This window comes from Scyliorhinus canicula, chromosome 15 (assembly GCF_902713615.1).
Source record: "Scyliorhinus canicula chromosome 15, sScyCan1.1, whole genome shotgun sequence".
Taxonomy (NCBI): Eukaryota; Metazoa; Chordata; class Chondrichthyes; order Carcharhiniformes; family Scyliorhinidae; genus Scyliorhinus; species Scyliorhinus canicula.
In genome coordinates this window covers 141551227-141575465 of record NC_052160.1, presented here as the reverse complement: position 1 = coordinate 141575465, position 24239 = coordinate 141551227, and the positions used below count along the sequence as shown (strand labels likewise).

The 24239-nt window shown below is 45.0% G+C and overlaps 1 protein-coding gene across 6 annotated transcripts in view; it reads left to right on the top strand.

Annotated features, from left to right (window-relative positions):
* The window catches only part of LOC119978753 (plasma membrane calcium-transporting ATPase 1-like), a 277686-nt gene that overhangs the window by 3613 nt on the left and 249834 nt on the right, over positions 1-24239 (top strand). Inside the window, exon 1 of one of the 6 annotated variants that reach the window (XM_038820606.1) lies at positions 4642-4792. The exons of the other annotated variants lie outside the window; for them this stretch is intronic. The gene's annotated coding sequence lies outside the window, so the exon portion shown is untranslated. Of the gene's footprint in view, positions 1-4641; positions 4793-24239 lie in introns of those variants that run through there. 6 annotated transcript variants of the gene reach the window in all.

Below are 24239 nucleotides of genomic sequence, written 5' to 3'. Positions count from 1 at the left end.
ATTTTTACATTCCCCCCCCCCCCCCCCCCCCCCCCCGAGGGAGACACTAATTTGGGAGGTAGAATCTCTGCTCGATTGCCCTTCCCGGCCTTCTATTTTAATGGGAATAATTCCAGCTTCCATTCATGCTTTTTCTTTATTAAAAAAAAACTAAGAAATAGCAGAGTGGGTGAAGTTGGTGAAGTGTTGAGCTGTACGTGGGGTGGCTGGGAATGGGTGAGGGTGGGGGGGGGGCTAAAGTTGACTTGACATTTTGAAAATGAAATGAGGGGCCTTGGATTTCAGGGATGTCTGTCTCCATGTTGTTTTGGAAAGTATGTGCACTAAAATTAGCCAGTTACCCAGCATCGGATCCCCTTGCAGACATCTGGGAATGTCTAAATGATCAAGGAAACATTGGAATATTTTGGGGGGAGGTGGGCGATGTGAGGAGGGGGGGAGGTGGGGCGCGTAAGGAGGGGGGGAGGTGGGCGAGTGAGGAGGGGGGAGGTGGGCGAGTGAGGAGGGGGGGAGGTGGGCGAGTGAGGAGGGGGGAGGTGGGCGAGTGCAGGAGGGGGGAGGTGGGGCGGAGGAGGGGGGGAGGTGGGCGAGAGCTGCGGGGGGGGGGAGGGGTGCGAGTGAGGAGGGGGGGAGGTGGGCGAGTGAGGAGGGGGGGAGGTGGGCGATGTGAGGATGGGGGGGAGGTGGGCGAGTGAGGAGGGGGGGAGGTGGGCGAGTGAGGAGGGGGGAGGTGGGCGACTGTGAGGTGAGGGGGGAGGTGGGCGAGTGAGTGAGGGGGAGGTGGGCGAGTGAGTGAGGGGGGAGGAGGGCGAGTGAGTGAGGGGGAGGAGGTGAGGGAGGGAGGGGAGGAGGTGAGGAGGGGGGGAGGAGGGGAGGGAGGGGTGGGGGAGGAGGTGAGTGAGGGAGGGAGGGGGAGGAGGTGAGTGAGGGAGGGAGGAGGTGAGTGAGGGAGGGAGGGGGAGGAGGTGAGGGAGGGAGGGGGAGGAGGTGAGTGAGGGAAGGAGGGGGAGGAGGTGAGGTGAGGGAGGGAGGGGGAGGAGGTGAGGGAGGGAGGGGGAGGAGGTGAGGGAGGGAGGGGGAGGAGGTGAGGGAGGGAGGGAGGGGGGGGGAGGTGAGGGAGGAGGTGAGGTGAGGGAGGGAGGGGGGGAGGAGGTGAGGGAGGGAGGGGGAGGAGGTGAGGGAGGGAGGGGGGAGGAGGTGAGTGCGGGAGGGGGGTGGAGGTGAGTGAGGGAGGGGGGTGGAGGTGAGGGAGGGAGGGGGGTGGAGGTGAGGGAGGGAGGGGGTGGAGGTGAGGGAGGGAGGGGGTGGAGGTGAGGGAGGGAGGGGGGGTGGAGGTGAGTGAGGGAGGGGGGTGGAGAGTGAGGGAGGGGGAGGAGGTGAGTGAGGGAGGGGGAGGAGGTGAGGGAGGTGGAGGAGGTGAGTGAGGGAGGGGGAGGTGAGTGAGGGAGGGAGGGGGGGCGGAGGTGAGTGAGGGAGGGGGGGAGGAGGTGAGTGAGGGAGGGGGGAGGAGGTGAGTGAGGGAGGGGGGAGGAGGTGAGTGAGGGAGGGGGGAGGAGGTGAGTGAGTGAGGGGGGAGGGGTGAGTGAGGGAGGGGGGACGGGTGAGTGAGGGAGGGGGGAGGAGGGGTGAGTGAGGGAGGGGGGAGGACCAGGTGAGTGAGGGAGGGGGGAGGAGGTGCGTGAGGGAGGGGGGAGGAGGTGCGTGAGGGAGGGGGAGGAGGTGAGTGAGGGAGGGGGGAGGAGGTGAGTGAGGGAGGAGGTGAGGGAGGGGGAGGAGGTGAGTGAGTGAGGGTGGGGGAGGTGAGTGAGGGGGGGGAGGAGGTGAGGGAGGGGGAGGAGGTGAGGGAGGGGAGGGAGGGAGGGGGAGGAGGTGATTGAGTGAAGAGAAGGATGTGAGGGAGGGGAGAGGAGGTGAGGGAGGGTGGGGGAGGAGGTGAGTGAGTGAAGAGAAAGATGTGAGGGAGGGGGAGGAGGTGAGGGAGGGGGAGGAGGTGAGTGAGTGAAGAGAAGGATGTGAGTGAGGGAGGGGGAGAAGGAGGTGAGGGAGGGTGGGGGTTGCCCCTGACTGAGTGATTAATTTCAGGTTCCTGTACAAAGCACAATGTAGCGGTTTGCAGGCTGCAGGTAGATTTCTGTCTATTTCATTCAAAATGCATCTTGAAGGAAATGTTTGGGCGTCAATGGTGTGTGGACCGTGCAGACAGCCGGCTTTTCCCAGTGGGCATTCGCAGGTCGATGGGTTTGTTGGGAATGGGATGATATTCCAAGTTGCAGCAAGCGGGATGTGAGCTCGGGGTCTGCGGGAGCCTGCAGTCTATTTGGAGTTCCTTTTTTGCTCTGTGTGTGTGTGTGTGTGTTTAAAAAAAAATACCTAATCGCTTTGGAAATGAATTAATGGCTTTTCGCGACCGCTGTGCAGGAAGAGGGCGGTAGAGGAAATCATTGGGATTAATAAACTAGCAGATGGTTTATGCGTTTCTCACCTACTGTCCGCAGACAACCAAAGCCAAACACCGGGTCTAACTTCTCCATGCCTTTTCTGAATTGAAATAAATGCAGGATTCTCCCTGTAAATGATCCTCTGTAATAAATCCAGGGGGCACAATGTCCAGGATCTCAATCCTAGATATTTACACCTTTCCTTCATTCTCCAATCTCATTTGTTTGAGCATTTTACAAACCATGGGAGTATAAATTCACCCCCATTCCCCCCCCCCCCCCTTGTTCTCTTGCAACCTTAAAGATCTTGTTGCAATGAGCAACGTTCGCCACACCACGTTAAGATGGAATATTTTTTTAAATGAACTATTTCTAAATGTTCTGTCTGATTTGTGCTTTGAGCCGCTGCCGAATGTTTGCCCGTTTTCCAAATTACCCAGAGAGAGAAAACAATAATTCTAGGAAACAGGAAGGAAGCATTAGGTTGGAATAAGTATGTACTGCTGGTTGCTATAATGTGACCTATTGTGGGGTCAGTATCTCTCTGCCTGAAGTAAAACAACTTGTCTAAATTGACTAACAATTGAACACATATTTGTTTTAGCAAACTTTTCTTTGATTATATATGTAGGGAATACGAAAGCTGTGTTGGGGATGTTACAAAATGTATTTGTGCCACAAATGGCAACGTTGTAAGATCTTGTATTGCCAGTGCAGTAATGGAGGATAACACATCAAAATCTGTGGGGGAAATAATATAATTGTGCAAATCCGAGGTTCCAAAGAATGCTGAGCAGAGATTGTGCACGTAGTTCATTGCTTCCTACCAAAGTAAGAATATTTAAAGTAATTTTAAAATGGAGGTAATTAGGAATTGTTGCACAATATTCTTGGCTGTTTAGCTGCTAGTTAGACAAATGGTGGTATTCTGACTAGCTCTTGTGATATTAATATATATATTTTACGTACAAATCACCTGGACTGGTGTTTTCTGAACTACATTTAATTCCATTCAATGCCTCTGCTTTCAAAGGCAAGTTATAGCAATGTTGGGTACAGTGTTAATTATTGCACTTCGGTATCTACTTTCAAGCACCTTATGAGTCTGGAAATCCTACTGTTCCTTTTAGAGATCACACTGACCACCGTAATTACAACGTATTTTTCTTTATTTCTGCCACTGAATTGCTATCTACTTTGTGAATGAAAGCCGGGATGCTCAATACTGCTTAATCGGCTGGTTTTAAATAGTGGAAAATAGACCTCTGGCATTATTGGAAATGGGGAATATAGATTTAACGTTGGTCCTTTTAAGGGCTTTACTGTAACAACTGCAACCCCGTGGGGATCTGCAGTTGAAGGCACTTCTAAAATTAAGGTTGTATAGGGATAGGAAATATTCTTTTGTTTCAGTGGAATAAAGTGATCCTAACATCCCTCGTTTGTGCCGCCAGAAATAAATCCCTGCAACCAGAACTAAATGGTTATAATCACTTTGTATATGCTTCTTGTAAGTTAAAAACACTGATCAGCGATTACATCCAATCCACATACATTGATTAATTTTTTTAAACTATGGAATGTAGAAATTGTTGTTTTTGTGCTTTTGTTTTGTTGGTCTTCATCTTCATTCTGCCATTACCTTGACAAAGATGGGTAGGGTCCCGCTCGAAGCGACTTAACAAGTGATTAGTCCTTGTAAATGCTGCTATAATGTGGCCCACAACTGAATCATCCTTTGAAAATAATTTCTCAGTTTCCCCTTTAATTTCTCCATTTCCCTTTCCCTCCCCCCCATATTGTTTCTGGGTAGGATGTCCCCTTATTAAGAACCTGGCGAGTGGGCTGTTATGTCTGTGGTATTGAGTTCTGACATTTTGTGATGCGGTGCATTCATACAGGACTAGTAGTTTGATCTGTTATTGAAAATATAACTGTGTAGGATTTTGATAAATGATCTTTGATAGATTATCTGAGCTACCTCGTGCCCCTCTAATGAGTGGGCTTTTTTATCCCATTAGTGGGACTGATGAACTCAGAGTGTAGATTTGGCCTAAAATGGAATTATTCGCAGCTGTCATGAATCCAGGTTATACAGCTCCATGACTGGACAGAATGACGAAAGGTAATCGCCTTTTTCCACTACAGAGGGTTGAATTGTATGACAGCATGAGATTTCTTTTAGTCGATATGGAATTGGAGACGGAAACGGCTTTGCCCTAATTTGATATCATTTCATGAAGTCATTTGGTGATATTCTGAGACTTCCCTATCGACATGGTTCTTTGCTCCTGATCTGTTTTGTTTTGGGCTGATGATTGAAGGCCGGGGAGGGAAGTGGCGAGCATGCTGAGGTACAGAATTAACTGGTTCTCTTCCTGTCGCAGAGCGATGCATCTTGTGTTGATCATGGGAGAAGCCTTGATTGAATCTGTTTTGACATTTGGAGTGGTTCTGTGCTCTTAGCTTTGAAATAGAAGAGGAAGCTTAAAATCAATGTTTGCTAACCGCCTCAGAAGGAGAGGGACAATTCTTTGCTTAAATTAGAGGATTTTTTATAAATAGTTTTCTTTGGTTCATTTGTTAATTTGGATTTTGGGGAATTACAACTTAGAATGTAATATTTATTCATAATATAGGATGTGTCTTCATTTAGTGTAACATCTCCAGCTGGATCAACCGAGAATATGGTGTGAATCTTTATCCCTTACGCCAGCCTCCTGACCACCCTAGGCGCTGCTCAGAAAAAGTTGTATTACTAATTTAGGGAATTTTGCAGAAAAATATAAGTAACTTGGGATGGTTTGTATTAAAGTTGTGATTGGTGTTGACAGGCACCTTTTGCAGATGATGTGGAGATGCCGGCGTTGGACTGGGGTGAGCATAGTAAGAAGTCTTACAACACCAGGTTAAAGTCCAACAGGAAACAAACCTGTTGGACTTTAACCTGGTGTTGTAAGACTTCTTACCTTTTGCAGAAGTATCAGGTTATGTTGGTATTTTGTATTTCAACCTCTTAGAGCAGAGAATAAACATGTTTAATGACGTACCACACCTTTTTCTAATGTCTGTGCATTCTTTGCTTTGTCCCATCTTTAGAAATTTCTTATGATCGTAGAACAGACCCTAAAGTGTTTGTAAGACCTGGTTAGGGACCAATGATGTTTAAAGTAAACAAAGTTTGAGTTCAAAATGCTTGCTAAGAGAATGAAGCCATAAGGTTCCATGGGTATTGAACAAACAAAAATAAACTTTACAAGGTCAGAAAGATAAAATCATTTACAATATGGTTTTATACTCCTGACAAGGTTAAGAGTAAGGCTTAAACAACATAACGGGCTACAAAGCGAAGCTGAGCATAATCTCTGGCAGCAGCGCACCCCTTCCCGATGAACCCCATGCATTCTATGCTTGGTTCAAGCAAGAAACCATCAAACCACTGTCAGCAGCCCTGGACACACCAAACCCACCGTCACAGCTTCCAACGTCAAATCGGCCTTGTTGAAAGTGAACCCTTAGAAGGCGACGCGTCTGGACGGGGTCCCTGGTCGTGCATTCAGATCCTGCGCGGACCAGCTGGCAGATGTGTTTGTGGACATCTTCAACCTCTCCCTACTCTGTTACGAGGTCCCCATCTGCTTCAGGAAGACCACCATCATACCGGTGCCAAAGAAGAGCCAAACAATGTGCTTCAACGATTATCATCCGGTGGACTTAATATTGATTGGAATGAAGTGCTTCGAGAGGTTGATCATGAAGTGCAACACCTCCACACTCCCAGAACACCTTGATCCACTGCAATTCGTTTACCGCCTCAACCAGTCCACAGCAGATGCTATCTCCCTGGCCCTACATTCATCGCTGGAGCATGTCGACAGCAAGGACTCCTACATCAGACTTCTATTTATTGATTACAGCTCCGCCTTCAAAACCATAATCCTAGCCAAGCTCATATCGAAGCTCCAAAACCTAGGACTTGGCTCCCCACTCTGTAACTGGATCCTCGACTTTCTGACCCAGAGACTACAATGAGTACGAATGAACAACAACACCTTCTCCATTACAGTCCTCAATTCCGGGGCCCCGCCAGGCTACGAACTCAGCCCATTACTACACTCCCTATACACACACGACTGCGTGGCAAAATTTGGTTCCAACTCCATCTACAAGTTGCTGATGACATGACTGTAGTGGATCGGATCTCGAACAACGATGAGTCAGAATGCAGGAGGGAGATAGCGAACCTAGTGGAGTGGTGTTACAGCAACAGTTTCTCCCTCTGTCAGCAAAACTAAAGAGCTGCTCATTGACTTCACAAAGCAGAGTATTGTACGCACCCCTATCTGCATCAACGGGGCCAAGGTGGAGATGTTTGACAGCTTCAAATTCCTAGGTATGCACATCACCAACAATCTGTCCTTGTCCACCCACGCCGATGCTATGACCAAGAAAGCACAACAATGCCTATACTTTCTCAGGAAAGTTGGCATGTCCACATTGATTCTTATCCACCTTCTCTACAGAGTAGTACTACACTCCTGTGTGCTTCACCCAATGCCTGTCTATGTATTCACATTGTGTATTTTATGTTTGTCCTATGTATTTTCTTTCCATGTATGGAATGATCTATCGCAACTGTACACAAAACAATACTTTTCACTACCTTGGTACACGTGACAATAAACAAACCCAATCCAACAAAGGTGACCAAACGCAGCACTGTGCACAATAAATGACGGGTACAACCAAAACAAGTTCCACAGATTCCTCAACAACTCGTCCAGATGTCAGTAAACACACCGAGTCAACCTGTTATATTGAAACTCTTGTCTCTCACATGAGGGATTCCAGTTTTCACCGTTAAAGATCTCGGAATTATCTCCACAAGTCACTTCAACTTGGGACAGCTTCAAAGATGGCCCACCTTGCAGAGTTTCAATCTCACCTCCCAAGATTCCGTTGCCCTGGATTCTACTCCAGGATCACCAACACTCCAGCACCGCTTCAGCCCTTCGGCTGCACCCAGTAGAACAGTACTGCTCTAAAGGGTGCCTTGGACCTTCGAGGCTTCTCCTGAGACCTTTCTCATCACCTGGGCTTCTCCTGAGGACTCTTCACTTCAAGTCTGGTGCTGCAGCCCTTTTTCTACTTGGAGCCTTTTTCTCTGCTCCTGCTCTTTTTAAAAAAAAAACTTAATTGGGACCCTCTCCTGTCGGCTCTCCCTTTGGGATCTGCCCTGGTCACGTAACCCATGTTTTCGCACCCATGTTCCCTTGTGTATAGGCGTGTCGGGCCCAAAGAGCTTAAAAATGCGGAACTGCGCATGCGCTTCCAACTCCCTGGTCTGCACATGCAAGTTCCCAATCTCTGATGTAACCATGAAGGTACGTTGACTTTCATAACAGAATTCCTATGTTCTTCCTAAAATGCGGCTTCTCCTGCAAGGAAGGATGAACTACTCTTGCTGTCTCCTCTCCTGTCGTGCAATATTTAAATTGCTTTGATTTCGTTGAGTTCCGTTAATGTTTGCGTATGTGGATCAATTCGTGTGTTGATTTGTTTGAGGTCTTTTACCCCGCAGCATTTTGGTTAATATTCCTGTTGCTCGACATTCTGTCGTTTGTCACTGGGAAGTGCAAAAAGTGGGGAGAATAACTATGTGGAGGTTGTGCAGAAATAGGAAAGTTTAACCCAAAGCCAGCTCATTTCACAGCCAATTTGAAATCTTCTTTTAATAAGATTTGTATACATGGCTGGAGGTGGAGCGGAGAGTAAGTTCTTGCTGTCTTTCAGCTCTTTCTCTCGCCGTAAGATTGGCAGTTCTCCAGCTGAAAGGGTGGACGGTCGACCTGCTGCCAATAACATCATCTTCTGTTATTAGAGGTGTTAAAGAGTGAGCCTTGAGCCAAGATAGTTTCTTCCCTTTTGACCTTTACTCATCTAACAAAAAAAAATCTTGGCATGGACAGGGCTGGGCAAAGAGCAAACCAACTTGCAATTACATAGCATCTTTCTGACCTCCTGGATATTCCAACATGCTTACAGCCGAGGAGGTATTTCTAAATATACCGTGGTCATGTGGAAAACGTGGTAGCTAGTTTACTCACAGGAAGCACCTACAATGAAATACATGGCCTGATCAGTTGCTTTAAAGGAGTAGATATCAGCCTCAATGGAGCTAGGAGTGAGATGAGGAGAAACCTCTTTACTCGGCACCGTTGGGGTATGGAATGCACTGCCTGGGAGAGTGCTGGACGTGGATTCCATAGGTTTCAAAAGAGAGCTGGATGTACATTTCAAAGTCATGAATTTAGAGAGCTACGGAGATGGGGCTGGGGAATGGGACCAGCTGGGTTTCTCTCTTGGGAGTCGGTGCGGACACGATGGGCCGGTTGGCCTCTTTCTGTGCTGTAAATAGCAAATGAACCTGCTGAGAACTCCTAGTTCTACTTCAAATAGTACCATGGAAAATGTTACATCCACTTGAGCAGACAAACGCGACCCCTAATTTCATAATAATCTTTATTATTGTCACAAGTAGGCTTACATTAACACTGCAATGAAGGTACTGTGGAAAATCCCCTAGTCACCACATTCTGGCGCCTGTTCGGTGCACTAAAGGAGAATTCGGAATGTCTAATTCACCTGGTATGCACGTCTTTCGGACTTGTGGGAGGAAACCGGAGCACCCGGAGAAAAGCCACGCAGACACTGGGAGAACGTGCAGACTCCGCACAGACAGTGACCCAAGCCGGGAATCGAACCTGGGACCCTGGAGCTGTGAAGCAACAGTGCTAACCACTGTGCTAAGTGCCCCTTGCACTTAATCAAAAAATGGCACCTTGGGCACTGTGGCACAGCCTCTATATCGTACTTTAATGCCAGACTTGATAGAGTGGGGCTTAAACTTACTGAGAGGTGGAAATGCTATCCCTGAGTAAAGAAGAGCAGCTACCTGGTGAGTACAGATATGACCGACTGACTGAGGCAGAAGTTACCTGACTTGCATCCTATTTTCCATTTCCTTGGCTAACGCAGCACTAAAGGAGCCCTGTTATTACTATCACTTTCTTACAATGACTCAGCTGCAATGCATCCAGGGGAAAATAGCTCATCATCCCTATCACTGATTCAGTAATTATCTTCCTCCTTTGAAGAAGTGAAATGCTACACATACTCTTTTTATTTGGAGCCTCCTCTAATGTGCGATGTGCAGGCAGCCATCTCGTTTGCCTGTCATTTCTTCCTCAAAAGATTGAGGCATGGACCTTGGAACAAGGCATGGACTCTGCACTAATGTTTTTTTAAAACCAGCCCTTGAGAGATGCAGCCGGCCTGGTGAGAAAAGCACTTGCTGTGTCACAATACTGCTAACTCAACACATAGGAGAATAGAAATATGATTCCATAATTGGTAAATAATAGGGGGAAATTAAACCAATACCATTGCATCTGCTCTTCAACTTGAATGCTTTTTACTATTCAGTTGTAATATTTACTAAGAGAGAACGTTGTATATTCAACAACTGATATATGCAGCAAGCTCACTCTTTAAGCAAACAGAGCTCCTGATTTAATTGTCAATGATGCATCATTACCAGTTGGAATGGTTTATTTCCCTGACTTTCAAAATTACGCATCCTTTGTTTGAAGGGTCAAATAAATCTGCCTTGCCCTAGGCATGGGTGACTTTTTTGTACACTCGACAGAAGGAAAAATTGATCACCTTTGATACCTTAACGCATCAAATTATGTAATGAATGTAACAGCAAAGACAATCATTGAAGATATGATGCAATTGCAAAACATTCGACATAATGGCACTGCCGTTTAGTGAAATTGTGATTTTTATGAAGCAATTAAAACTCCAGGGGCTTTTAAAAAAAAAAACGTGTTTGAGATTGACCCAGCTGTGATTTTGGAATAACTTTTTTTTTTAAGTTGCCATAGTCCCAGGTGACCATAGGCTCTTTTTCCCCATTAAGGGGGAGAGCTGACTGATGGAGATGTAACCTGAGGATCACCCACACCTCAGGCGAGGGGCAAGGTTGTGAAGGTGGGGCCTTCATGAATAACATCAGCCGGTACGGGGATTGAACCCAAGCTGCTGGTCTCAGCTGTGCATCACAGACCAGCTGCCCAGCCAACTGAGCTAAATCGACCTCTGTAGTAATCTGCTCCTGACTCTTTTTAGTGGTGATCTTTTGCTTCCAATGCAGTCTCTGATATTAAGATGATACCAGCTGGTGTTGCAGTTGTCCAGATTGCATAAGGTTACAGCAGATATCATCAAAGATGGAGGTGATAATTGTGATGTTGTAAACAGTGCTTTAATCAGTGACTGCATTTAGAAATAGAGTTATGATCCTTTAACCTTGCTTTTTAAAAGTAGGGAAGTCTTTAAACAATGAACAGGGCATTGGTGGGGTGGCACCTAGAGTCATGTGTACAGCTTTGGTCTCCATATGAAGGAGGGATAAGCTTACATTGAAGACAAAGTTCAAAGAAGATTCACGAGGTTGAAGTGCTACTGTTTTTCTGAGGATACTTCACGTTTAGAAGAATGAGATGTGATCCTCTTGAAATATATACGGTCCTGTGGTGGGTTAACAGGATTGAATTCATCTCCCCCCCCCCCCCCCCCCCCGGCTCTTTTGGTGTGCAGGGGGAATCTAGAACTAGAGGGCACTTTCAAATGGGAGGAATTTATTCTCCCAGGTGGCCATTAATCATTGGAAGTATCTAGCCGTAGAGAGTAGGGAGGCTGGGTCGTTGTATCTATTCCGAGCTGAATTGGATGTTTCAACAACAAAGGTGTTGAGGGTTATTTGGTTGGGGGAATAGGCAGGAAAGTGGAGTTGAGACCACAATCCGATCAACCATGATCTTGAGGGGTAGTGTATTGAGATGGGTAGAAAACTGGTTGGCAGACAGGAAATTAAGAGAAGAAATAAACAGGCCTTTTTTCAAATGACAGGCAGTAACTCGTGGGGCACCGCAGGGATTGGTGCCGGGATTCAGCTATTCATGATAAATATTAATGATTTAGATGAGGGAACAAAATGGAATGTCTCCAAATTTGCAGATGACACAGCTGAGTGGAGGATGAGCTGTGAGGAGGATGCAGAGATGCTTCAGTGTGATTTGGGCGAGTTGAGTGAGTGGGCAAATTAATGGCAGATGCGGCATAATTTGGATGACCTTATCTCCTTTGGCAGCAAAAGCAGGAGGGCATGATGTTATCTGAATGGTCATAGATTAGGAGAGGGGAATTTGCACCGAAACTGGAGTGTCCTCGTACACCAGTTGCTGAAGGTAAGCATGCAGGTTCAGCAGGCGGTAAAGAAGGTAAATGGTATGTTCCCAGCGAGAGGATTTGAATATTGGAGCAGGGATTGCCTTGCTGCAGTTATACAAGGCCCTGGTGAGGCCACACGTGGAACATTGTGTGCAGTTTTGGTCTCCTTATCTGAGGAAAAATGTTTTTGCCATAGAGGAGTGCAGAGAAAATTTACCACTCTGATTCCTGGCTGGCAGGACTGATGTATGAGCAGAGATTGAGTTGGTAAGAATTGTATTCGCTGGAGAGGTGGATTTCATAGAATCCTATAAAATTCTAACAGGACGAGACAGGGTAGGTGCAGGAAGAATATGCCCGATGGTGGTGAAGCAGGGGTCACATTCTGAGGATACAGGGTAGACCATTTAGGACAGAGATGAGGAGAAAGGTCTTACCCACAAGAGTGGTCGACCTGTGGGATTTGTTAACACAGAAAGCAGTTGAGACCAAAAGACTCTGTTTTCAAGAAGCAGTTAGATGTTGCACTTGGGGCAAAGGGGATCGAAGGATCATAGAATTTACAGTGCAGAAGGAGGCCATTAGGCCCATCGAGTCTGCCCCGGCCCTTGAAAAGAGCACCTTACCTAAGCCCACACCTCCACCCTGTCCCAGTAACCCCACTTAACCTTTTTGGACACTAAGGGGCAATTTAGCATGGCCAATTCATCTAACCTGCACATATTTGGACAGTGGGAGGAAACCAGAACACCCGGAGGAAACCCACGCAGACACAGGGAGAAAACGCAGACTCTGCACAGACAGTGACCCAAGCCGGGAATCGAACCTGGGACCCTGTAGCTGTGAAGCAACTATGCTGACCACTGTGCTACCGAGCCACCCCAAACAGGATACAAGTGGTACGGTGGCACAGTGGCTAGCAGTGGTTGGTGCCTCACAGTGCCAGAGACCTGGGTTCAATTCCGGACTTGGGTAATCATCTGTGTGGAGTATGTGTAGGTGGGGGAGTGGGCACAGATGAGGTACTCATCAGGGGGTCGGTGCAGACTCGATGGGCTGAATGGCCTCTGCAATGTAGGAATTCTATGGTATTTCCTATGATATGGGGGGTAAGGCTATTAAGTTGGGTGATGAGCAATGATAATGAATGGTGGAACAGGCTCAAAGGGCCAAATGGTCCCCTCTTATTTTCTATGTTTCTACTAAATAATGAACATAGAACATAGAACGATACAGCACAGTACAGGCCCTTCGGCCCTCAATGTTGCACCGACATGAAAAAAAAAACTAAAGGCCATCTAACCTACACTATGCCCTTATCATCCATATGCTTATCCAATGAAGTAGGTGACGAGTGAAACAACCTACTTTTGGTCCTATTTCTTATGTTCTTAACACTTTTTTATTTAACCAAATGTTAGCGTAACTCCTGTGACATGCAAACAGGGTGGGGCCAAGCAGGTGATGGGGAGCGTTGCTGCTACAAAGATTCATTGTTTCCTGGGGTGAGGGTGCTGTTCTAGCAGGAGAGTGTAGAATAATGAGAAGTAATCTCATTGAAACATGCATAACACTGAGCAGTAGGTGGCTGAGTCACCTAACTGGGTTGTTGAGAACCAGAAATGAAAAAAATGAAAATCGCTTATTGTCACGAGTAGGCTTCAATGAAGTTACTGTGAAAAGCCCCTCGTCGCCACATTCCGGCGCCTGTCCGGGAGGCTGGTACGGGAATCGAACCGTGCTGCTGGCCTGCTTTAAAAGCCAGCGATTTAGCCGAGTGAGCTAAACCAGGAGTACTAGCCGCAGTAAAATGGGCTGGTCATTTGGGACAAAGATGGGAAATTTCTTAGAAACATAGAATATTGGAGCAGGATGAGGCCATTCATGGCTGATCATCAACTCAATAGCCCACTTCTCCTCCCCCCCCCCCCCCCCCCCATATCCTTTGATCCCCTTCGCCCTAAGTGCTGTATCTATCACGCGGAAGGTTGTGGATCTTTGGCATTTTCTATCCCAGAGAAATGAGGATACTCTGTTACAATGGCTCAGTTGGTAGCGCACTCCCCTCTTGGGTTCAAGTCCTCTCTTACATTTATTCAAGGCTGATACTCAGTACAGCGTTGGGGAAGCATTGTTTGAGATGCCATCTCAAATGAGTTGTTGAACCAAGGTTCTGTTGGCCTGCTAGTGTGGATGCAACACACACCATGGCACTAATTTGAAGACGGGCAGGGGAGTTGTCCATCATATTCTGGCCAAAGTCTATCCTGTGGCCTGTCAACATGGCAAACACAGTGTCTGATCGTTATCACGTTGCTGTTTGTGGAAGTTCTTCTGTGTTTTTTGGCTGCTGCATAGTAATTACTTCAGAAATACATCATTGGCTCTCAAGCACTGTCCAGTGGTTGTGGAAAGCGCTTTATAAGTGCAAGTCTATTCTTAATATTTGAACTAGATGGAGTTTTGACACTAAGGGTCATGGTGATGGGGCAGGAAATGGAGTTGATGTAAAAATTCAGTCATGATCTCGCAGATTGGCTGAACAGCTTTGAGGGGCCATATTTCCACTGCTTGTAATTCTTTTGTCTTATGATCACTAAGTAATATTTGCCAGCTGTTTTAAAAGGGCATGCGCATTCTGCCACATATTGTGCAAATCATCCTTCTGTTACTGAAGTGAAGCTCTATCTCTTTATGGGCACAAAACTCAATTAGAAAACAAACACTAGGCGAGTACATTCAAAGATAAGTATGATTGATGTCGATAATTAAGAGTCTTCAGATCCATTATTTTCTGTTCCCGGAGAGATTTTCTGTGTATATTTCAAATAATTACCGTCTACATTTTGTGAGGTACCAGTTTTGACCTATCTCCTTCCAACATAATATAACAGGCAGGAGACAGGATGTTGCCTGGTATGGAGGGAAAATCTTATGAGGAAAGGCTGATGGACTTGAGGTTGTTTTCGTTAGAGAGAAGAAGGTTAAGAGGTGACTTAATAGAGGCATACAAAATTATCAGAGGGTTAGATAGGGTGGACAGCGAGAGCCTTCTCCCGCGGATGGAGGTGGCTAGCACGAGGGGACATAGCCTTAAATTGAGGGGTAATAGATATAGGACAGAGGTCAGAGGTGGGTTTTTTCCGCAAAGAGTGGTGAGGTCGTGGAATGCCCTACCTGCAACAGTAGTGAACTCGCCAACATTGAGGGCATTTAAAAGTTTATTGGATAAGCATATGGATGATAAGGGCATAGTGTAGGTTAGATGGCCTTTAGTTTTTTTTTTCCATGTCGGTGCAACATCGAGGGCCGAAGGGCCTGTACTGTGCTGTATCGTTCTATGTTCTATGTTCTATATCTCTGGATTTCCTGTATTACATTTATTCATTATAAATGTATGTATATGTACATTGCCTTCTCTTTCCCCCCCCCCCCCCCCCCCCCCAAAATGAATTAGTAGACTGGTGAGACAAAATTCATTCGCTGTGTCCAGAATGGTTTGTGTGCTAGTGAGTTGCATTTGTGTAGAGGCTGGTCATTTCCCTCGGTGCTAGAAATGCTGTTAAGGTGAGTTGTCTCATCCATTCTTCCCATTGTGGCATAATTTCTTCTTTCCTGACTGGTACAGGGTGGCATTGGCAGCTGAGGCTTCAGAACGGCTTCCCTGGCAGACCTCCCACGTAGGGGACTGTAAAACTATTCTTGATATCATGCTGACATGCTGCACATCATACCCATGTCATTGATCACTTAATTATTCCTCCGATGCAGATGGGTGGGAATGGTGATTTGAAGGGGAGGTCAGTAGGTGAGAACCTTTTTCCTTTAGTAACAATACTTGGATAATACACCCTGCAGAATTTCTTGAACTTGTTGACGGAGTAGAAATGGCATCTATCTACTAGTTCTGCTGGCCTCCTATAGAATTTATGTTAAAATAATTGGAGCTTGTGCTATATCATCAGCAAGGCCCAAAGCATTTCATGATCAAGACCTGGGTGTCAGGTGCTATGGTTATGTAGGTGCATTGAGCACCCACTTTGCATGCAGCGAGTTCTCCATTTGAGGGGAGAAAGGACTGACCAATTAATTTATGGTGGTGGCTAAAGGAAGAATGTTGACCAGCATAGATCTCTCGCAGTCTGTCTGCTTTTCAGATTAGGAAGCAGAATTGCTCTCATTGTTTGAGCACTGGACTTCAGTTGAATGTCTCATTCATAAGTAACTTGGCTGTTCTGATAAGGCAAGATGCTTTAAAACTGCACAGTGGGTCCACGTTAGATTGTGGGAGAATGCGATGTTAAGCTGAGGCCCTGTGCTCCAGGTCAGTGTACAAGGTCCCAGGGCACTATGTTGAAGAAGAGCAATGGAGTTATCGCTGATGTCCTGGCCAACACTAATATCATAACTAACACCATAAAAACAAATCTGAGGATGGCATGGTGGCGCAGTGGTTAGCACTGCTGCCTCACGGCGCCGAGGACTTGCGTTCAATCCCTGCCCCGGTCACTGTCCGTGTGGAGTTTGCACATTCTCCCCGTGTCTGTGTGGGTTTCACCCCCACAACCCAAAGATGGGCAGGGTAGATGGATTTCCCCATAATTGGGAAAAAAACTAATCGGGTACTCTGAATTTTTATTTAAAAAAGTAAACAACAACCAGGTTGTTATCACCTTGATATTGTGGAAGCTTGCTGGGCCCAGCTGAACTACCGTGCTTCCTGCATTGAAGCAAATGAAGTAGCTGGAAGGTGACTCGAGGTCACTTTAGCTGTCGGTGACCTCGAGGTCATGGAAAGTGTTGTGTCAATGCAAGCCTTCATTATTTAAGTGACCCCATCAACTTTCTGTGGAAAAACAAATGCTCACAAAATCATTTTTATTTAGCTGGTAGAAAGAAGGTATCAATCGTGACCTGCCCAGGAGGGAAGAGGCATTGGATCAGAGAGAGACTGTTGCTGCACATCTCTGCTTTCGTGCCAACTGTTAATTCCTCTCTGTCAGGACCGGTCCAGCTCCCACGATTCTGTTGTCGGCTGATGGTTATTGATATTGCCTGCCTTAGTCATTTAAAAATGTGTCATTTACTCAACAGGACGTGATGCAATTGTCGAAAAATTAACTTCCTGCCAAAAGATGCTCCTGGGGCCTTTGTGCTTCCTTTTATCCGCAGTATCCATAAGATGTTCCTATTGAAAGTTTCAGTCAAATGTTGTTTAGAACATTCAGAACGCACTTGTTTAGGAGAATATTCTTCATTTAATAAATTATCATAACTGAGATGATATGTTAATCCTTATCTGGAGCACTTGCTGTTTTTCATTTTCCTTTATCTCCATCCGAATTGCTGTTTCACCCTTCCACCAAAACATGTCTCATTTATTCATTTGGAAATTAACTGTAACCTGGTCACTGTGGCTGTAACACCACAACTGCTTCTTTTGATCTGCGAGGCAAAATGGAATGAACTTTTCAGTTCAATCTGTGCTTAGTATTTCTGGCTGCTGACCAGCCCCAATACTTGACGTGTGTTCACTGGTCTGATAGTGCAGGGACCCAGGTTAAAGCTCTGGGATCCGGGTTCAAATCCCACCATGGCAGATGGTGAAATTTGAATTTAATAAAAATATGCATATAAAGACTAATGATGACCATGGAACCATTACCGATTGTCGTTAAAAACCCATCTGGCTCATTAATGACCTTTAGGGAAGGAAATCTGCCGTCCTTACCTGGTCTGGCCTCCATGTGACTCCAGACCCACAGCAATGTGGTTGACTCTCAAATGCCACTCAATTCAAGGGCAATAAGGGATAGGCACTAAATGTTGGCTCAGCTAGCGATGCTCACGTCCCTTTGGTGAATTTTTCAAAAACACCTCTACTTGGTACCATTTCAGGGTGCAATGTTTTGAGTTGGTTAAACTGTCAATTTTTAATTATCTTTAAAACATAAATAAATAAAGAGTACCCAATGATTTTTGTTTCCCCAATTAAGGGCCAATGTAGCGTGGCCAATCCACCTGCCCTGCACATCTTTTTGGGTTGTGGGGGTGTGACCCACGCAGACACTGGGAGAATGTGCAAACTCCACATGGACAGTTATAGAGATAGGTGATCCATACAAATGACACCCATGATAAAAAGCCTTAAAAGCAACGTCTCTTGGGGAAACAGTGCAGAACCCAGGTCCTCAGCGCCGTGAGGCAGCAGTTTTAACCACTACGCCACCATGCCGCCCTCTCAATTTTTAATTATAAATATAACAGAATTGTGGATACTGTCGAGTTAATAAATGTAGCTCAAATTTGATTTGTGGGTTCTGATGACACTAAGGAGTTGAGGTGGCTTATGGTCTGTGTTTGAATTAGAAATAATGATTGACGTGAGGGATTGTCGAGAGGCCTGCTTTTGAACCTTGATATTTAATTGCACCATTTTATTTGTACATTTTTAATAATGTTTAATATTGCTTCTGAAAGGAAAACATTGCTGCCAAGTTCAAGTAAAAAAATTGTGCTGAAATTAGATTCAATGTGGAGATTTCTGATTTGATACTATCACTGCACAATTATTCTGTCCATGATTGACAGAGTATTGTGAAATGTCCTGCAGTTGGAACAAATTATAGTATTAATAAAACCATAATATATATTTAAATCCTAGAAAATTCAAAGTGAAGTACCTGCCTATGGTATGTGTGTGCAGATTGCCTGTCCATCACATCGCATTTGATGGGTGCATTTTACTGCAGAAGTTCTTGGTTGATTAAATTTTCATAAGCTATTCAAGCAATCTTTCTTGCGTTCCCTCACCGACAAGAGAGATATCTTATTAACACAGTCATCAGAATTTCTGTAACCTATCACTCAAACAATCACAGTAGTTGGGGGTGGTGGTGGGAAAGAGATTTTCTTGTCAGATTTGACTTGTAACTTGAAGATGGAGTCCTTAGCAAACTATTTTTTTTGATTCTGACTTGCAGCTCTGCTTAATTTAGGTCATTAGACTTTGTGGCCCTAAACTTCACCATTAGCAACAGGGTAATATATTGAGCATTATTACATTGACACACTGGTCAACAACCCTTTTAACAACAGCACATTATCTGATTTTTTTTTCTTTGTGCGCGGTAGAAACAACAGGATAAATTCTTGTATCAGATATGTTGTCACACTTTGTATTCGATGCAAACTAATCTTTTTAAGTTAAAACAGGGATTTCATCCCAGGGCCGAAAAATTTACAAGCGCAGTACAATTTACTAGTGAGGATATCGCAGCAGAAACCTTGGTTAATTTCAGCAATATTTTAGCTTGGCAGCGTTGTTTGTATTTTGGAAGTAATATCATGCATTATAATTTTTAAAAAAAAGAAATTACCAATAGCCTGGATTATACAGAGTAATTGAGCAATGATTTTAAAAGGTTCATGCCAGGTTTGCAGTTCAGCATTCCCTGATCTGTGTTGGTGGCGATAGATGCCACATTATTCAAGCAAGTCTACACCATAAGTAGCTGCACCATCTTCTGTGTGGGTCCTCTCCTGATTGGAGAGTCTGATGAGAGAGTGACGTTGGGTATCAATGGAACTGGCACTAGTTGTTGGTGCTTGGTGGAACTCGGAATGTCAGATATTGCAAGTTTGATATGGATGGTCCTTAAAACTTGCTGGACCAAATTTTGATGCTTGCCCACATGTGGGTTGGTCAACTGCACTGTTTCCCCAAGAGAGGTTATTTATAAGGCTTTTTATCATGGGTGTCATTTGTATGGACCACCTTGATGTCATTTGTCCTGAGAGAGTTTCCCATAGAAGGTCTGCTTGGGGATCCTGTCGATGTCTATGCGGCAGTCATGGCAATCCCATCTAAGTTGAATGTTCAGGAAGGTCGCCTCCATGTAGTCCAGCACGTTAAAGGATCTCACTCTTTGTGCTTTTCTGTTGTTGAATTCTGATGATGAACCTTCAGTGTCTTTGGAAGAAAACATTCTTTCCACAGCCTTTGGTAGACCCAGAAATCTGAGGCATACGACCTGGTTAAGTCTGACTTTCACCTTTAGCTTAATGCCATGTTGCTTTCAGGCATGATCATGCGGTCGCCCGTCAGCAGAACTTGCTTTCCAGATCTGTACGTTGATAGCTTCAACAATTGTGACATCCCCAGAGAGCACACTAACAAGGTATGAGAATTTGTAATCTCCAAACTAAATTGAGCAATGCCATCGGCAGCATGGTGGCACAGTGGTTGGCACTGCTGCCTCACAGCACCAGGGACCCGGGTTCGATTCCGACCTTGAGTAACTGGCTGTGTGGAATTTGCACATTCACCCTGTGTCTGCGTGGGTTTCCTCCCACAGCCCAAAGATGTGCAGGTTAGGTGGATTGGCCGTGCTAAATTGCCCCTTAGTGTCCAACAGGTTTAGGTGGGGGTTACAGGGATAGGATGGGGACATGAACCTGGGTAGGGTGCTCTTTCAGAGGGTCAGTGCAGACTTGATGGGCGAATGGTGGCCTTCTGCACTGTTATGTTTCTATGATCTGCATCTGCAGATATATTCTAACTGTAACTTCATTGTAAAGTAGCTGTTTATTTCATGGCGATGTTCACTACACTCTGAAGTTTGGCTCTGAAGCAGAGTGGAAGCATTTGTTCTTTTATTGATATCGACCTGTTAGTGTCAATTTTAGAAAAACGATTGCTTTTATACATTCTGTTTATGGTATTGTTGTAGCAGACATCTCTTGCAATCTAAATGTGGACTTGCCCATGGTAATGGATCTGAACTGGCCATGCAAACTGGAAAACCCCTGGCTTTATTCTGGAATTGTTTAGTTCTATCTTTAATTTTTTTGTCCTGTATTTAATTTTAACAAATTGTACAGCATCTCACTTTTGCTGAGGAGGTCACTCTGCTGCTTTCTGCTATTAATACCATTGCAGGTCAAGCTGGGAGGTGTGTGAACAGACCTGAGACGATAGATTTTTTTAAAAAAAAAAGCACAAGAATGCCCTCTTTCTCTCGCCCCACCCCACCACCTTTTTTTATTTCAGGGAATCGCCGTGTTCTGTCACTGCTACTCTTGCTGACCTCGCATTCTCATTATGTGAATCTCTCTTCTGTCCCTTTTTTTGTTGCACAGCATGCTGTGTGTATCCTCGTTTGATGGATGCAATTAAATAATAAATTTGTAACTTTCCACTAAGCGTTCACATTTAAAAGTGGCTATATTGCTAAGGCAACCGAACAGTGAGGCAGCAAGGATGTTGCATGGTTGCGGCATTTAAAATCCTAGCATCTGCTGTATAAAATAACCTGCTGGGTATGGACTTGTAAGGCTGTACTTCAATCGCTAGAGTTCTACTGACACTTTTAAAAAATGTTGTCAGGGCTCCTTGATTGCCAGCCATCGAAAAACAACTTATAATGACTTCTGGTTGATGGACTATGAAGTCCTTTTAACACCGCTCCTGTCATCTTTCGGACGCTTTTTCCCCCTCTCTCCCAGTAGTTTAGATTCTTACAGTGCGTGCTGGCACGTGATTGAGTAGAATTGCTACTCAAGGGATTGAGTAGCAGTGGACACTGCTGACCGTGGACGCTCCATACAAGACTTGAAACACTTGACTCCTTTTTACTTTGACTCGTAATCTAACATGGTCCATGTTTGCTGCGCAGATAAGCAGCCCACACACTGCCTATTCTGTTCTTCCACCCCAATAACATTTCATGGTAGAGCAGAAAAATCGGGGGGGGGGGGGGGTGATATGATGGTTTCCAGATGACTTGTGTGGTGTTTTCTGCCATGGTTGTTGGAATTTGCAAGTATATATATTTTTTTTACTGTTGAATGTTTGCTTTCTTCTAAAGTAATAAATTCCTCACAGAGCCACTCACTTTTTTACTACCTGAGGATGAAGGTGAATAACTGGATGAAGATTAACACTGCCGTGAAGTTATTGTGAAAATCCCTGAGTCACCACACTCTGGCGAACTGGAAAACCTATGGTAGTGGTAACTGAAGCAGCCAGCGTTTGTGTGTAAATACAGTAGTTAGCACTGTTGCTTCACAGCGGCAGGGTCCCAGGTTTGATTTCCAAGTGGGTCACTGTCTGTGCGGAGTTTGCACATTCTCCCCCGTGTCTGCGTGGGTTTCCTCCGGGTGCTCCGGTTTCCTCCCACAAGTCCCGAAAGACGTGCTTGTTAGGTGAATTGGACATCCTGAATTCTCCCTCTGTGTACCCGAACAGGTGACGGAATGTGTTAAATAGGGGATTTTCACAGTAACTTCATTGCAATGTTAATGTAAGCCTACTTGTGACACTAATAAGGATTATTATTAATGTTATTAATAGGCTAGTAGAGTACTTGGATTGACTTTTAGGGCCACTTGTTGTCAATTATCTTTGTGTGGTTGGGAAGAAAGGATCCTGTAGCTCTCCAATGTAGCAAAATAGTCACTGTTGTAAATAACAGCAAATTTACAAAAATCAGCGGTGTTGTGATCGGTTGGAGAATGTGGGCAGAAAGTGAGAGTTAGAGAAATCAAAATCCCAAAGCTAGGGAAGGGGACTGCTTGGAGGTTTAGCGGAAAATACCAATTTTATCTTCAGTCCCATATGCAGCATTCATGAAAAAGCACAGGATGCAATGCTTGAGGGATCAAGACCAAGTTTCTGCACACTGCATTGATACGCTCATGTAACTTGTGTTGAGATAGAGTTGGCGCATGAGGTTGTGCTAGTGAATTGAACCTGCTGGGTTTTGTCCAGCTTTTCTATCTTTGTTGGCTGAGGTAGGACAGGTAAGTGGGTGTGGTCAGATATGTCATGTTCTGTAGACTGGCTGATGTAAATGATAAAACTTACAGAACATTTAATTTGAATAACTTATTTTGTAACAACCATTTGACTAATAACTAAGACAACTAAACTACAGAACAATTAACTAATGTAGAGCTACTTCAAATTACTTTTGGCTCCGATCACGACCTGCTCCCAACTCCCAGAACCAGAGTTGTGTGGTGGGTTAACACTGCCACCTAGTGGTTGGAGGTCGTGCACAAACACTATGTACATAATTGCATTATGCATATCATAAGATGTTGGAAGGCCATGCCATTTTGTAGCTCTCTCCCATCAGCCCTCCATGAACTCCTTGTATTAATTATGTTCACCTCCATCTGTGCCTCTTTATCTCGGAATGGTTAGAAACATCTGCAAGCTACTTATCATGTTGTGAAGTGTGAATGTGAAATGGGGTTACCGGTGTAACTTGGAGGCTAAATGCAGTGGTGGTTTATCTATGTCTCGTTTGAGGCTTAACTCATTGTAATAACCCCCTGCGGAAATGTCTTTGCTTTGAGTTCAGCCACTTGTCCTGATTGCTTGATAGCATACAACACAAAGATGTGATCTAACAAATTGACAGTTGACCTGCAGTGAAACAAAAATAGAAATTAGGGTGGGGAAATCAGCGAAAAACATAGAATTAACTTTCTGCACTTTCTTCAAGATTTCAACTCGGCCCACATGAGTCATTTCTTACCCAACGTGATTGTGCTATTTAATTACTACAATCCATCCCTAGTTCCTTGCAGGTTTTTGTTCTGCTGATGTATTAAATACTCTTGGGTTAACATAATTACTTTACCTGCTCTAAAATCCTGGCAGACTATTACTAAAGACTTGAGTTCCTGTGTCAAACCTCTCTGGTAATGAAACTGGTACAGACTTGATACTGGAATTATCGTTATTCATGGACACGAGTTAGATCTGCTAGCTGAAGATCAAACTGGGCACCAGCCAGGACAAATCAGTGGTGTTCTGTACTGAGCTCCATATTCACCGCTGACAGGCTGATGTGGCTGCCCGTAAGTGCAACGTAAGGGTGCACTGCAGCAACTTTACCAGAGTTACTTTGGCTGCGCCTTCCTCACCTCTAACCACCAACAAAAATGCTGCCGCCACGTCTCTCTCCACCCTGCTTCCACCATTGTGGGAGATAGAATCTTGATACTCTCCACCTAATACCTTTGTTGGTACATTGTCGCCACAAGGATTGGAGTGGTTAAAGGAAAAGGCACAGCCGCAGTATCTTGGAACAGACTAGAAATGAACAATATCATTCGCATCTCGGGGACGGAATAAAGTAGCCAATGGCTTGTCCGTTTGATCAGCACCAGTAAATACCTGGATTTTGATAACCATTCTACTGTCAGCACATTTTTCCGGAAAAACAAATCCTAAACTCTCAAAAAGCATGGTTATTTTATTTCCGATTTATTTGGTTTTATACCAAGCAAATGACAATGTCTCCTGCAGAATTTGGTGTCCCATGCCTGTGCTGCCTCTTTAAAGGAGTTGTTATACTTAGTCCTACACCACTGCTTCATGTCCATACCCTTGTTAAGTTTGGACGAAGGAATTGCATGCAATATCTCCAAATTTGCAGATGACAGGAAGCTGGGTGGCAGTGTGTGCTGTGAGGAGGATGCAAAGAGGCT